The sequence below is a fragment of the Kogia breviceps genome, chromosome 7 (assembly GCF_026419965.1).
Source record: "Kogia breviceps isolate mKogBre1 chromosome 7, mKogBre1 haplotype 1, whole genome shotgun sequence".
In the NCBI taxonomy this organism is placed as follows: domain Eukaryota; kingdom Metazoa; phylum Chordata; class Mammalia; order Artiodactyla; family Physeteridae; genus Kogia; species Kogia breviceps.
In genome coordinates, this window is record NC_081316.1 from 118,022,015 (window position 1) to 118,036,186 (window position 14,172).

Genomic DNA, 14,172 nt, shown 5'->3' on the forward strand with positions numbered 1-14,172 from the left:
GTTTCTGCTTTATAACAGAGTGAATCAGCTATACATATACATATATCCCCATGTCTCCTCCCTCTTGCGTCTCCCTCCCACCCCCTCATCCCACCCCTCTAGGTGGTCACAAAGCACCGAGCTGATCTCCCTGTGCTATGCGGCTGCTTCCCACTAGCTATCTATTTTACGTTTGGTAGTGTGTATATGTCCACGCCACTCTCTCACTTCCTCCCAGCTTACCCTTCCCCCTCCCCGTGTCCTCAAGTCCATTCTCTATCTCTGCATCTTTATTCCTGTCCTGCCCCTAGGTTCTTCAGAACCTTATTTTTTCAGATTCCATATTTATGTGTTAGCATATGGTATTTGTTTTTCTCTTTCTGACTTACTTCACTCTGTATGACAGACTCTAGGTCCATCCACCTCACTACAAATAACTCAATTTCGTTTCTTTTTATGGCTGAGTAATATTCCATTGTATATATGTGCCACATCTTCTTTATCCATTCATCTGTTGATGGACACTTAGGTTGCTTCCATGTCCTGGCTATGTAAATAGAGCTGCAGTGAACATTTTGGTACATGACTCTTTTTGAATTATGGTTTTCTCAGGGTATATGCGCAGTAGTGGGATTGCTGGGTCATATGGTAGTTCTATTTTTAGTTTTTTGAGGAACCTCCATACTGTTCTCCATAGTGGCTGTATCAATTTACATTTTCACCAACAGTGCAAGAGGGTTCCCTTTTCTCCACATGCTCTCCAGCATCTATTGTTTGTAGATTTTTTGATGATGGCCATTCTGATTGGTGTGAGGTGATACCTCATTGTAGTTTTGATTTGCATTTCTCTAATGAGTAGTGATGTTGAGCATCCTTTCATGTGTTTGTTGGCAATCTGTATCTCTTCTTTGGAGAAATGTCTATTTAGGTCTTCTGCCCATTTTTGGATTGGGTTCTTTTTTCTTTTGTCTCCTTAGGTAGGTTTATTCCTAGGTATTTCTTTCTTTTTCTTGCAATGGTAAATGGAAGTGTTTACTTAATATTGCTTTCAGATTTTTCATCATTAGTGTATAGGAATGCAAGAGATTTCTGTGCATTAATTTTGTATCCTGCTACTTTACCAGTAGTTTTCTGGTAGTATCTTTAGGATTCTCTGTATGTAGTATCATGTCATCTGCAAACAGTGACAGATTTACTTCTTCCTTTCTGTTTTGGATTCCTTTTATTTCTTTTTCTTTTCTGATTGCTGGGGCTAAGACTTCCAAAACTATGTTGAATAACAGTGATGAGAGTGGGCAACCTTGTTTTGTTCCTGATCTTACTGGAAATGATTTCCATTTTTCACCATTGAGAACGATGTTGGCTGTGGGTTTGTCATATATTGCCTCTAATATGTTAAGGTAAGTTCCCTCTATGCCCACTTTCTGGACGGTTTTTGTCATAAGTGGGTGTTGAATTTTGTCTAAAGATTTTTCTGCATCTATTGAGATGATCATATCATTTTTCTCCTTCAGTCTGTTAATATGGTTTATCATATTGATTGATTTGCATATACTGAAGAATCCTTGCATCCCTGGGATAAGCCCCACTTGATCATGGTGTATGATCCTTTTAATGTGCTGTTAGATTCTGTTTGCTAGTATTTTGTTGAGGATTTTTGCATCTATGTTCATCAGTGATATTGGCCTGTAGTTTTCTTTTTTTGTGGCATCTTTGTCTGGTTTTGGTATCAGGGTGATGGTGGCCTCATAGAATGAGTTTGGGAGTGTTCCTCCCTCTGCTATATTTTGGAAGAGTTTGAGAAGTCCATCTCTTAATATGTTTGTTCCTATTACCATTTTCTTAACTGTTTTGGGTTTCTTATTATAATTCTTTTCCTTCTCTTGTGTTTCCTGCCTAGAGAAGTTCCATTAGCATTTGTTGTAGAGCTGGTTTGGTGGTACTGAATTCTCTTAGCTTTTCCTTCTTTGTAAAGATTTTAATTTCTCCATCAAATCTGAATGAGATCCTTGCTGGGTAGAGTAATCTTGGTTTTGGGTTTTTCTGTTTCATCACTTTAAATATGTCCTGTCACTGCCTTCTGGCTTGCAGAGTTTCTGCTGAAAGAACAGCTGTTAACCTTATGGGGATTCCCTTGTATGTTAATTGTTGTTTTTCCCTTGCTGCTTTTAATATTTTGTCTTTGTATTATTTTTTGATAGTTTGATTAATATGTGTCTTGGCATGTTTCTCCTTGGATTTATTCTGTATGGGACTCTCTGTACTTACTGGACTTGATTGACTATTTCCTTACACATATTAGGAAGTTTTCAACTATAATCTCTTCAAATATTTTCTCAGTCCCTTTTTTTTCTCTTCTTATTCTGGCACCCCTATAATTTGAATGTTGGTGAGTTTAATGTTGTCCCAGAGGTCTCTGAGATTGTCCTAAATTATTTTCATTCTTGTTTCTTTATTCTGCTCTGCAGTAGTTATTTCCACTATTTTATCTTCCAGGTCACTTATCCGTTCTTCTGCCTCAGTTATTCTGCTATTGATTCCTTCTAGAGAATTTTTAATTTCATTTACTGTGTTGTTCTTCATTGTTTGTTTGTTCTTTAGTTCTTCTAGGTCGTTGTTAAACATTTCTTTTATTTTCTCTGTTCTATTTCCAAGATTTTGGATCATCTTTACTATCATTTCTCTGAATTCTTTTTCAGGTAGACTGCCTATTTCCTCTTCATTTGTTTGGTCTGGTGGGTTTTTACCTTGTTCCTTCATCTGCTGTGTATTTCTCCGTCTTCTCATTTTGCTTAATTTACTGTATTTGGGGTCTCCTTTTTGCAGGCTGCAGGTTTGTAGTTCCCTTTGTTTTTGGTGTCTGCTCCCAGTGGGTAAGGTTGGTTCAGTGGGTTGTGTAGGTTTCCTGGTGGAGGGGACTGGTGCCTGTGTTCTGGTGGATGAGGCTGGATCTTGTCTTTTTGGTGGGCAGGACTGTGTCTGGTTGTGTGTTTTGGGGTGTCTGTGAACTTACTATGTTTTTAGGCAGCCTCTTTGCTAATGGGTGGGGTTGCGTTCCTATCTTGCTAGTTGTTTGGCATAGGGTGTCCAGCACTGTAGCTTGCTGGTCATTGAATGGAGCTGGGTCTTAGCATTGAGATGGAGATCTCTGGGAGAGCTTTCTGCATTTGATATTACGTGGGGCCAGGAGGTCCCTGCTGGACTAATGTCCTGAACTTGGCTCTCCCACCTCAGAGGCTCATGCCTGACACCTGGCCAGAGCACTAAGACCCTGTCAGATAATTGTCTCAGAAGAAAAGGCAGAAAAAAGAAAGAAAGAAAGAAAGAATAATAAACTTATATTTTAGAAAAAATACAAAAAATTAAAAAGTAATAAAAAAAGGAGAGAAAGAAAGAAGAGAGCAGCCAAACCAAAAAACAAATCCACCAATGATAACAAGCATTAAAAACTATACTAAAAAAAAAAAAAAAGGACAGTCAGAACTGTAGGACAAATGGCAACAGCAAAGCTATACAGACAAAATTATGTAAAGAAGCTTATACATACACACTCACGGAAGAGAAAAAGAAAAAAATATATATTTTTTTAAAAAAGGAAGAGAGCAACCAAATCAATAAGCAAATCTACCAATGATAATAAGCTCTGAATACTAAACTAAGATAAACATAAAACCAGAAACAAGTTAGATGCAGAAAGCAAACCCCACGTCTACAGTTCCTCCCAAAGTCCACCGCCTCAATTTTGGGATGATTCATTGTCTAATCAGGTATTCCACAGGTGCAGGGTACATAAGTAGACTGTGGAGATTTAATCCACTGCTCCTGAGGCTGCATGGAGAGATTTCCCTTTCTTTTCTTTGTTCACACATCTCCTGGGGTTCAGCTTTAGATTTGGCCCTGCCTCTGCATGTAGGTCACCTGAGGGTGTCTTTTGGGAAGTCTGAGGTCTTCTGCCAGTGTTCAGTAGGTGTTCTGTAGGAATTGTTCCACATGTAGATGTATTTTTGATGCATTCGTGGGGAGGAAGGTGATCTCCACATCTTACTCCTCCGCCCTCTTGAAGGCACTGCCTGGACTTCCTTTTAAGTAAAGAAAAACAACACCTGGTTCTCTTCTTTTAAGGCACTGCTTGTTTGTTTTTTTCTGTTTGTTATTTGTAAAGTTTTCCTAACAGACATGTATAGCTACCGAATTTACTTCTAATGCTTCTTATTGTCTAAGAATGTCACTGAAGACTATAGATTTCCTAGGCCACATTCCATGCGATTTACTATATAAAGTTCTCACTCTTTTATAAATATTTTGTAATTTTTATTTGAATTTCTGCTTAAACCAGGATTTCTCTTTTCAAGTAATTTCCCTGATTTCTCTCTTAAGTCTTAATTTTAATGTATTTTGTTCTGAGAACATGGCTCATAGCATTCTGACCATTAAAATGTATTGAGATTTTTTTTCTTTGGCCTGAACATAGCTGGTTTGTGAAAATTCTGTTGTGTTTGAAAAGGAGGAACATTCTCCATTTTTTTAATTCAATTTTTTCTCTCTCTCTTTCTATATCGATCATTTACCTATCTATCTACATAACAATATCTGTCTAATTCATTTATTTTCAGATTGTTGATTGTGTTATGAAAATTTTCTGAGAACTTTTTTTTGCTTATTTGCACTCTCATTTTTTGAGAATTGTATTAATATTTTTTTATTTTAATAGTAGAATTGTCCATTTCTCCTTGCATATACAAAAATTTTTATTTTGTAACCATTTTGTTCATATCACTAAAGCTCATGACTATTATTTCTTCTCGGTGGGTTGTACTATTGATCTTATACATACCACTGTTTCTTGTGGTTCGTCTTTCTACCTTGATTTCTGTTCTTTGATATTAATATCTTTGTACCTGTTTTTGTTATTATTTTCCCGGCATATTACTAAAACGTCTATGTTGCTTTATTTTATTTGTATTTCTCCTAAGTAGCCTATAACCAAAAGTTTCCCCAAATCTGTGAATCTCTGTGTTTTGATAAAGTTAATATACTCATATTTATTGGTACTATAATCTTAGTACTTTTTCTAATTATCTACCTCTATATTTTCTATTTATCATTCTTTGCAGTTGCTTATTTAACCCTCTCTCAGATTTTTTGCCACATTTTCATACTTGTCTGTGTTTTTTTCTTTTCCTTTTCATTCCTTTATTTCTTCTCTCAAATAGTTTAGATGTTATACATTATCTTTCAAGTTTTCTGCAGATCATCCATACATCTTTAACATGGAATTAAATGTATTTTTCTAAAATTACCTAGAGTTAATAATTAGGCTTTTTCCTTTTCTCAAGGACACAGAATTTTAGCATTTTAAAAAACTTTCCTTGTTTCCTGTTCCGCTGCTCTCCAAGCATCAAAACACTTGGCCTCTTCCATGTTAAGAGCAGCTGATACTTGAGTTTCAGATAAGTATTGTTTTTTTTTTTCTCAGAACAGTAATATCACTAATTTTTAGATTTAGTTATAATAGTACTGGTTTCCTTCTGTTATTACATGTACCTGTATCACTTTGGGACTTAAAATGCACTTCTTTATCTTCTTGATTATTTTTCGCAGTCATCATCCTGTTGAGTTACCCTGTCCTGCCGCTGGCCAGTACCTAGTGCAGAGACAGCATCGAGCGTTGTGCCTCCTGTGAGGCTCCTCTCGCATCCTGCTTTTGCTGGTTATCTCACTGCTGCTGCCTTCGTTTGGGCCATCTCACTTTTGCCTAGACTCTTCCTTTGACCTCCCAGGTGATGGCTCTGCCCCCCTATGAGTTAGCATAAGCTAAAAAAGTCCTCTTTTTTGCTGGAAGGCTCTGAGATTCTAGAGGTTTTTTTGTTGTTTTGTTTTTTTGCGGTACGCGGGCCTCTCACTGTTGTGGCCTCTCCCGTTGCGGAGCACAGGCTCCGGACGCGCAGGCTCAGCGGCCATGGCTCACGGGCCCAGCCGCTCCGCGGCACGTGGGATCCTCCCGGACCGGGGCACGAACCCGCGTCCCCTGCACCGGCAGGCGGATTCTCAACCACTGCGCCACCAGGGAAGCCCTAGCGTTCTTTTTTTATGCCAGTTAGTGCCATTTATCTTGATTTATTCAGTATCTTTTACATTTATAACCATTGGTGAGTCTCCCTCTTAAACTATAAGCAGCTTTAGGAAAAAACCCAAATTTGCTAATAGTTTTATCAATAGTACTTGCAAAGTGTCCAGCTCACAGTAGGTGCTAAATCAGCACTGGACCATCCATCAAATGAACCAGTGTTTCCCTGGATGGGAGGATGCAGTATACCTGTATCTGGACAAGACACACAGCCTATCACAATGCCTGCAAAGCTGGGGCCCAATAAGTCTCTTCAACTTGACTGAGAAATGGAATACAGCTCTGTATTACATTTGAAGGAAATAAAGACATTTGGCATGTTTGCAATCTGACCAATGTTCCTCTAATGTGAGGACGTCATTTGGAATCAGTAACTGTGGTGTGAGGCTGGGGGTCAGACCTCATGGGTTCCCCTTCTGGATGGATGACACCATGTCACCCTGATCTTTGCGCTGCTCACTTTTCCATCTCTAAGATGTGGAAGAAAAATAAAGGTGAGAAAACATACCGTCACAACCAACGTAGACAGTAGAATTCTGGTTGTCTTTTCAGTACTTTCACTTTGACACATGATTTGGATTGAACTACGACTGTGAATGAAGTCGACACACGTTTGGATGTGAGCGTGTGAGCGTGTGTAGTGGTACTTTCAGCGTTTATTAAGACTCTCACCCCCTTGCCCCGTGTAGGTGCTTTCCTTGTGCAGTGACATATCCACAAACATTTCATTTCTAATAACATCAAAGGCAAACATACTCGTTAGAGCCACGTTACCTGTGTGGCAGCACGATGGTATTTCCGGATTGCTGAAGGAGCTGTGGGCCGTATCTACATGTGCACATTCCCATCAACGGTGGGTGTCAGGACCCTGAGTGTGGAGGGCCCCAGAATCTCCCTCTCTCCTAGGAACACCCCCCCCCTTCTGAAAGGGATGGATTCAGGGAGTCACTGCTTCTCCCATATGTTAGTAGCTAATTTTAAATATTTCAATATTTTGCCAACATAGTACACCCCCAGAAAGCTTCTCCAGACTCAATGCCGGGGGAATATAACTAAAGCCTAACTCATCTATCAAGTCAAGAATCTACTCAATTAAAAAAAAAAAAAGTTAAGAAACCAAAGTTAGAGCCAATACTAATCAGAGTTTTAATGTAAAAATCAATCTTTTGTTTACTTAAAAAAATTATATTTGTCTACCTGATTGAGCCATAACTGTCTTCTCGTAGGAGAGGTAATATACATTCAGCCAGCAACTAAGTGCGGATGGCTTTACGTATGTGCTGTGTTTAACCCTCTGTGGTTCCTTTTGCTCCCCTAGTTCACTAATGGGGCGTCTGTAACTCACACAGCTGAAGTGTCCTATAAGCAACTCAGTGACCACACAGCTATTCTGCCTCTAGGCCTCTACTTTATCCTGATACTTTTTTCTCTCATAAGATGCTATTTTTGTTAACGTTTTTATTATTGTTATTACATGATCTCTGTGTGTGTGTGTGTGTGTGTGTGTGTGTGTGTGTGTGTTTGCTTTTTTGCTCTGTGTTACATGAATGACCAATGTCTGGACCAGTGGAAGGTGGAGAGGGAGTTAGGGAGGTTGGTTCCAGCACCCCCTCCACTGCCCAAGGGGAGCTTCTCTCTCTGCTTCTTCTCCCTCTTCAGGACGTATGGGTCCTGCCTTTAGTCCCATCACTGCTCTAAGAGTGCTTCCAAATCTACCACGCTATCATCGTCTCTACCCCAGTCTCCCATCCAAAGACAAACATGACAATAAAAAAGATTGCAAATATTTTAAGAAAGGGTTATGAGATAGAATATGCAAATGTACTTTGAAAATAGAAATTCAGTGTAAAGATGTACAAGAGTTAGTGTTATGGACCTGTCCATAAACAACAGAATAATTCCTTTGTAAGCTGCCTCAAATTCATGTATTTTATTTCCCTACCATTTAGCCTTTGTATCATCTTAACCTAAAGCTTGTACAGAACGGTGGGAATGGTCTGCACACAGCGGACGGTGGGTCAGTACTCTTGGCCAGGCAAAGGGCAGAGCACGTAGGCTCAGTGACTCAGGAATGATTCAGGAGGCTGTCTCTGTCTTTCTTCTTCTAGGCATAAATCAAAGACTCCAGTTTTCTAGGCTGCCAGTTCAACACCTTTTATAGGCACTTAATTCACTCAGAAATTAAAAATATATACATACTCCTTAGAGAAAGTACCATTATTCTTCAGCTTGACACATGATTTGATTTTAAGCCTTATATGTCTCCTCGACATCCTACTGTGGGTTAGAACCAGTCAAATGTCTATGATGAATGGCTATTGCTGCCTGGGCTGGCCACCTCCCACACAGACGCCGCCGATACCCTCCTCGAAGTATCATTGCCTCCCCCTTCCCTGCAGAAGCCATCTGTGTACTTACGGGGACTCTGCACCTGGACAAGCCAGGTGTTAAGAGTATCACGTCGTGCCTTTTTACCACTAGACCTCCTGTCTCCTGCCTTGCAGAGCAGCGCTCAGGATCATGAGGCAGGCCCATTCTGGCCTCCCTGTCAGCACACCCAGCCCCTGGGGTCACCACCCTCATTCCCTTCTCCCCTCTCCCCACCCTCCTGATTCCACACACACTCTTTTGTTCTCACCATCACCTCTTCTTTCACAGCCTGTTCTTTGCAACAAAGCTGAAACCCCTTCCCCCTGAATTCATCCACCCCTTCCTGGTATGGTTACACTTTTAAGGATTCAGGACTTTCAGTTACAAAGAATACGATTTGGGGAAGTGAGCGCACGGGGATGTTTACTTGGACAGAGGCAGTTTCAGGTATCTGTACACATTCTGGAGTAAAAGGAATGACAGTGGGGGCTTCCCTGGTGGCGCCGTGGTTAAGAATCCACCTGCCGATGCAGGGGACACGGGTTTGAGCCCTGGACCGGGAAGATCCCACATGCCGCGGAGCAACTAAGCCCGTGCTCCGCAACTACGGAGCCTGTGCTCTAGAGCCCATGTGCCACAACTACTGAAGCCCGTGCGCCTAGAGCCCATGCTCCGCATCAAGAGAAGCCACCGCAATGAGAAGCCCGCGCACTGCAATGAAGAGTAGCCCCTGCTGACTTCAACTGGACAAAGCCCGCACGCAGCAACGAAGACCCAACATAGCCAAAAATAAATAGATAAATAAATTTATTTTAAAAAAGAAAAGAAAAGAAATGACAGTGGACATGGAGCTAAAAGACCTCACTCTGCTCCCGGTTCAGCTTCAACTTGGATGAACCTGAGGATGTTACTGCCCTTCTCCAGACACCACTTCTCCGTGTGAAGTGACATTCGGGGACACCCATGGAAATGTTCCCGGACGCCGTGTATTTCACAGTCTTCCCCAAACCTGGCTGGTAGAATTCAGCAGGCTTCTAGGAGATCATGAAGCCAAACGATTCAGAAATATATAAACCTTTCCTTAGACCAGACTCCTCCTCCCCATAAAGTCTTCCAGTCAGAATATTTACATAGAGGGAAGTGGCCAAAAGCAGTAGAGTGACAATTTATTGTCAAATAGGCGGAGTCATCAACCCCCATGTAGGGAAGTGGGCTGTTCCAGGTACCCCAGGGACCCTTCTACCTCTAGGTTCAAGCCTGGCGCCCACCCTCATAGCACGATCTGGGCAGCCCCCAGGGGGCACAGGCTGCCGGGAGCCACGTGAGTGCCACAGGCATGCGCACGTGTGACCTGTAGGAGCAGGCAGCCACTGCCCCACGGTCCACCCAGTTAGACACGGAGAAGCCCTGGGTGGGCATCCGTCCAAGCCCCGAAGGCCAGGGAGGGAGGGGCCTCCTCTGAGTGAGGGCCTTGATTCACTGTACGTTCCACCAGAGTGACCTCCAGAAATACCAGGTCCCATTGCTTTCACTGTCTCAGAATCCCCGGCAACTCTGCCTCTCAAATTCAGTTCACACCTCTCAGACATCAAGACCTCCCAGGTAAGGCCCAGATGACACGCCTTCTCAGTGCTCTTGGACACACAGCCTCAAACCCACCAGGTTGGGTCGCCTTGATTTCCCCGGAGCCGCACGTTCACCTCCAACCCTTGGCCCAGTGGTCCCCCTCGGCATGGATGAACCGTCCCATCCCGTATTCAGAGTGGACCAGGGCTGATGCCTTTCTCATGCCTCTCGCTGACCACCCTGAGTGTTTCACTTTGGGTATCAGTTTCACTTGCAGTGTAGACCAAGGTGAGGCGAAGAGCAGGGTTTGGGTGTTGACAAGGCCTGGCCAGTGGCTCCCTGTGTGACCGTGGACACGGTCTTCAGTCTCTGTGCTTGCTGATGAAGGGTAAGAGCAGTCAGCCTCCAGGGCCGCTGTTAGGGTTAAGTGGGAAGACACATGAAAATGCCAGCACGGCGTCTAGCATACAGAGATACTCACTAAACAGGGGTTTACTCCCTCCACCCCAACACTTAGGAAGATGGATTTGGTCCATCTTGACTCCATCTGTGACCTTATTTTAATTCCAATTTGATAATCACACTAATCTTGTAAGTAAGGGGCCATAGACACCTCCATCTCTTCCTAGGGCTTCAGGCGATATCTAGGTATTTGCCAGCTCTCAGGGGAAGTAGTATGGGGAGGAGAGAGGAGCAAAGTGAGTTTGGGTTCATCTGTCCCCACATGGACCCTTCAGTCCAGATGCTTTCAGTTGCAAGTGACAGAAACTCAATCTGAAATAACTGAAGCAAATAAGGGTGTGTGTCTGCCTTCAGGCTTGACTTGTCCTACTTTCAGTGATGCTTTCTTCCCTTGGTTCTCCTCCTAGTTTTGGCTGACTTTTTTCCTTGCAGACTTTCTCCATCTGTTAGGACATGTACCCTCCGGAGCAGCATCTGTTTCCAAACAGCGCCTAGAAAACTCTCAGGGAAGAAACTGATTGGTCAGCCCTGGGCCACTTGCCCACCTTCGCACCGAGAGGGTAGCAGCCCAGTCAAACCACACGGACTTGATTCCTGGGGGCGAGCAGGACAGTGTGGCAACAGTCCCCACCTCCCCCAGAGCCCAGAGAAAACTGCTGGCCACAAGCATCCGGGGGCAGTGACTCTCGGTCAAGTTCATGCTGAACATTACCCAGCACTATGATTGGTTTTTTTCAAGCAAGCTCATTATAAAGACATTGGAGCCAACGTGTGTGTTAGACAGTGTATCAGGGCTTTCAGAGTCTTCATTTTGGTTAATTCACGTCGACTCTGTGAAGTAGATATTATTATTTCCACTTTCAGGACGAGATGGGCGGAGATGAGATGAGATGAGAACATTGAGGCTCGCGGAATTGAAGCTGATAAATGGAATTAGACTCAAATCCAGGTCTTCTGATTTTAAATGTTAAATTCTTTCTGTTATATTACTATGCCGTATGGCTTCTTTTTGAGATGATGATGAAAACTCGTAGAAACCCAGGCGAGATGACTTGTGCCTATGATTCCAGTTAGAAAACACAGACCATGTTCCGTTTGTAGGAACGCGGATTTAAATCTCTGTGTCCTTAATCTCTGTGCTGCTAAGGGTTCGACTTTCATTGTAATATCAGCTTAGGCAAATTATCAATAAATCAGGGAATCGGCTTTAAGTAGAATTCTCAAAATAGACCCCACAGAATTCCAGCATTATCGGTACCCTGGCCACATCACATGTGTTCACGTCAAAAGTGACCGTATAACGCAGGAGCCACATTCAAGATGGCTTTCCAGGGAGCCCCCTTGGAAATGTGGGGACCGCCTTCCTCCTCCAGCATGGCTTTCTCCCTCCGGAAGGGACACTGCAAGTCAGAGCTGGGCCCCCTGCTCCACCCCAGGCGTGGGAGGGCAGGCAGTCCCCCCCTGCCCCGGAGGCGGGCTCACCACCACCCAGCCTCGGCCAGGCGGCCACAGCGGGCAAAGGCAGAGCGGAGCAGTGACATCTGTTAAGTCCTGAACGTTATTTCAGGGCTGCTCTTTAGGTTGAAGCCCCCGTGGTCCTTTCCATAACAGCTGAGAGGATTGAGATACGCTGCCCACCCCCTACCCCCCAGCACACACACTCCTCCTCCTCGTGAGCCTCCGTCTCCAGCCCTGGACCAGGCCCACCACGTGTGCGCGGCTGTCACCCGCCCCGCAGGCAGGAGGGCTGTGCTCAGGTTCAGCTGGCCTTTGGGCCGCGGGGCAGCCAGGCCCACTGTGACCTTCTGGGGTTTGCTGCCTGGGCTTTTGCCGTCCGGTTCGGCGAGGGGCCAGGTGTGCATGGGTCAGTTCACAGAGAATCAATCCCCGTTTGCCCCTGCTCACCGCGCAGAAGCTTCAGCTCCCGGATGATGAACGGTTCACGAAATGCCCTCCTGGCTGCCTCTCCTCAGAAGTTAAACGCCTCATCTGTTTCCCCTTCCTTATTCCTTATTTCTTATTCCTCTTCCTCATTCCTAATCTGCAAACAGAAAAATCACTTCTGCGGTAAATTTCTCTTAACTTCAAGGAGTGTGGATGGTGAGAAAATGCCATTCTGCCTAGAACAGGAGGCCCCTTTCCTGACGTTAATTTTGTCCTAGGACCATTCACCCTCCTCTGACCCTTGAACTGGGAAGTAAATGGTGCATCTGGCTAATCCAAGAGGCAAATCCCATCCTGCAGACACCTGATGAGAAGTACTTGAGCCTCTGAGCTCAGAGGAAGGAGCCCTGACTGTTGAGTGAGGAGCTGCAATTTCCAAGGGTGCCCTCCGATGAGAGCTCCGCTGGTCAGGGCCTCCGGAGTCACAGAATCCCTGCACGGCCCAGGCCACCCCAAATGGAAGGGCCCGGACACCCGCTGTTCGGGGCAATTGCAGCAGAAAAGATTCCCAGCCCTGAGGCCTGAAAGACTGAGATTCAAATGGAAAAAGGAAAGGAAAAATGCAGACTGCTTTGATGTGATCCATCCCTTAGGTGAGGGATGGGCCCGGTTGAACACACCCCTGGGTGGACCCGCTTTCTCCTCTGTCACTGTATCAATGATCTTTTGAATATCCAACAGGCCTGTGTGGCATAGGCCTGTGTCCAACCCACATCAGAGGAGAGGAAAAGATGTCTTCTCCACTGAGTGCTTCTGTGAAACATGGAGGCGGCTGGGGGATTTTACTCCGTGGTAAATTCCAGCATTGAAAGAGATATAGCTCTCCAGACAGCTTAGCACCGAGCAGTATACTCAGTCCAAATTAGACTTTTGGTTGGACGGCTCCCAAGGAGAGATTTCACCTTGGTGGACGCAGGAAGTGCGACTCTGGAATGAAGCTCCCCGGGAGTCTGGTTCACAGGCACTGAGAGCTCCTCCCTCGGACACGCAGCAGACCACTTCAGCCTCCATTTGACTAAAACGGTAAAACAAATGAAAACTAGCTGATGGTTACGAGGTCCGGTGATGGGGGGCATGAGGTATAGCTAGCATCCCCACTTCAGACGCGGAGTTGAGCTGACTCAGCCGAGGTCCCACGGCCCCGGCGATCTGAACCAGCGGGATGCAGGCCAGCCTGTGTGCGCGGTCGACAAGCCGTGCTGGCCATGACGAGTGTCTGCTGCGTGTGCCCGTGTGTGTCAGGCCTGGTTACATTATCTGTGCGTAGAGGGTAACTGAGATGGATCAGAATTTGTGCCAGGGTGCATTTTTAAAAATCTTTTTAAAAATTTTATTGCAACATAGCAGGGCAAGATCAGGGCTCTCAAACAGCTTTCAAGAGCCCCAGAGTTAGGTGGTGTATTTCCATCCTCCATTTGTGATTTATGGTATCACTTGACTGTGCATACTTCCCTCTGCTTTCGATCTGGTCTCTACCCTACTTCCAAGGTATAGCATGACTCTCCCCATCTCCATAGGGCTTTTAAAAACTATCGTAGAAAATGCCCATCTATCACTTCCTTGCATTCAGATAAAATTACTAATTATCTGCACCAACCATTTGCAACTCATTTATTACTAAAAGTGATACGTGGGTTTTCTATATGCTCTCTATGGTTGTATGTGTTGTTTCATATAATTTTTAATAACATAGGCTATTAACAATAGCAAAGGGATGTATAGAG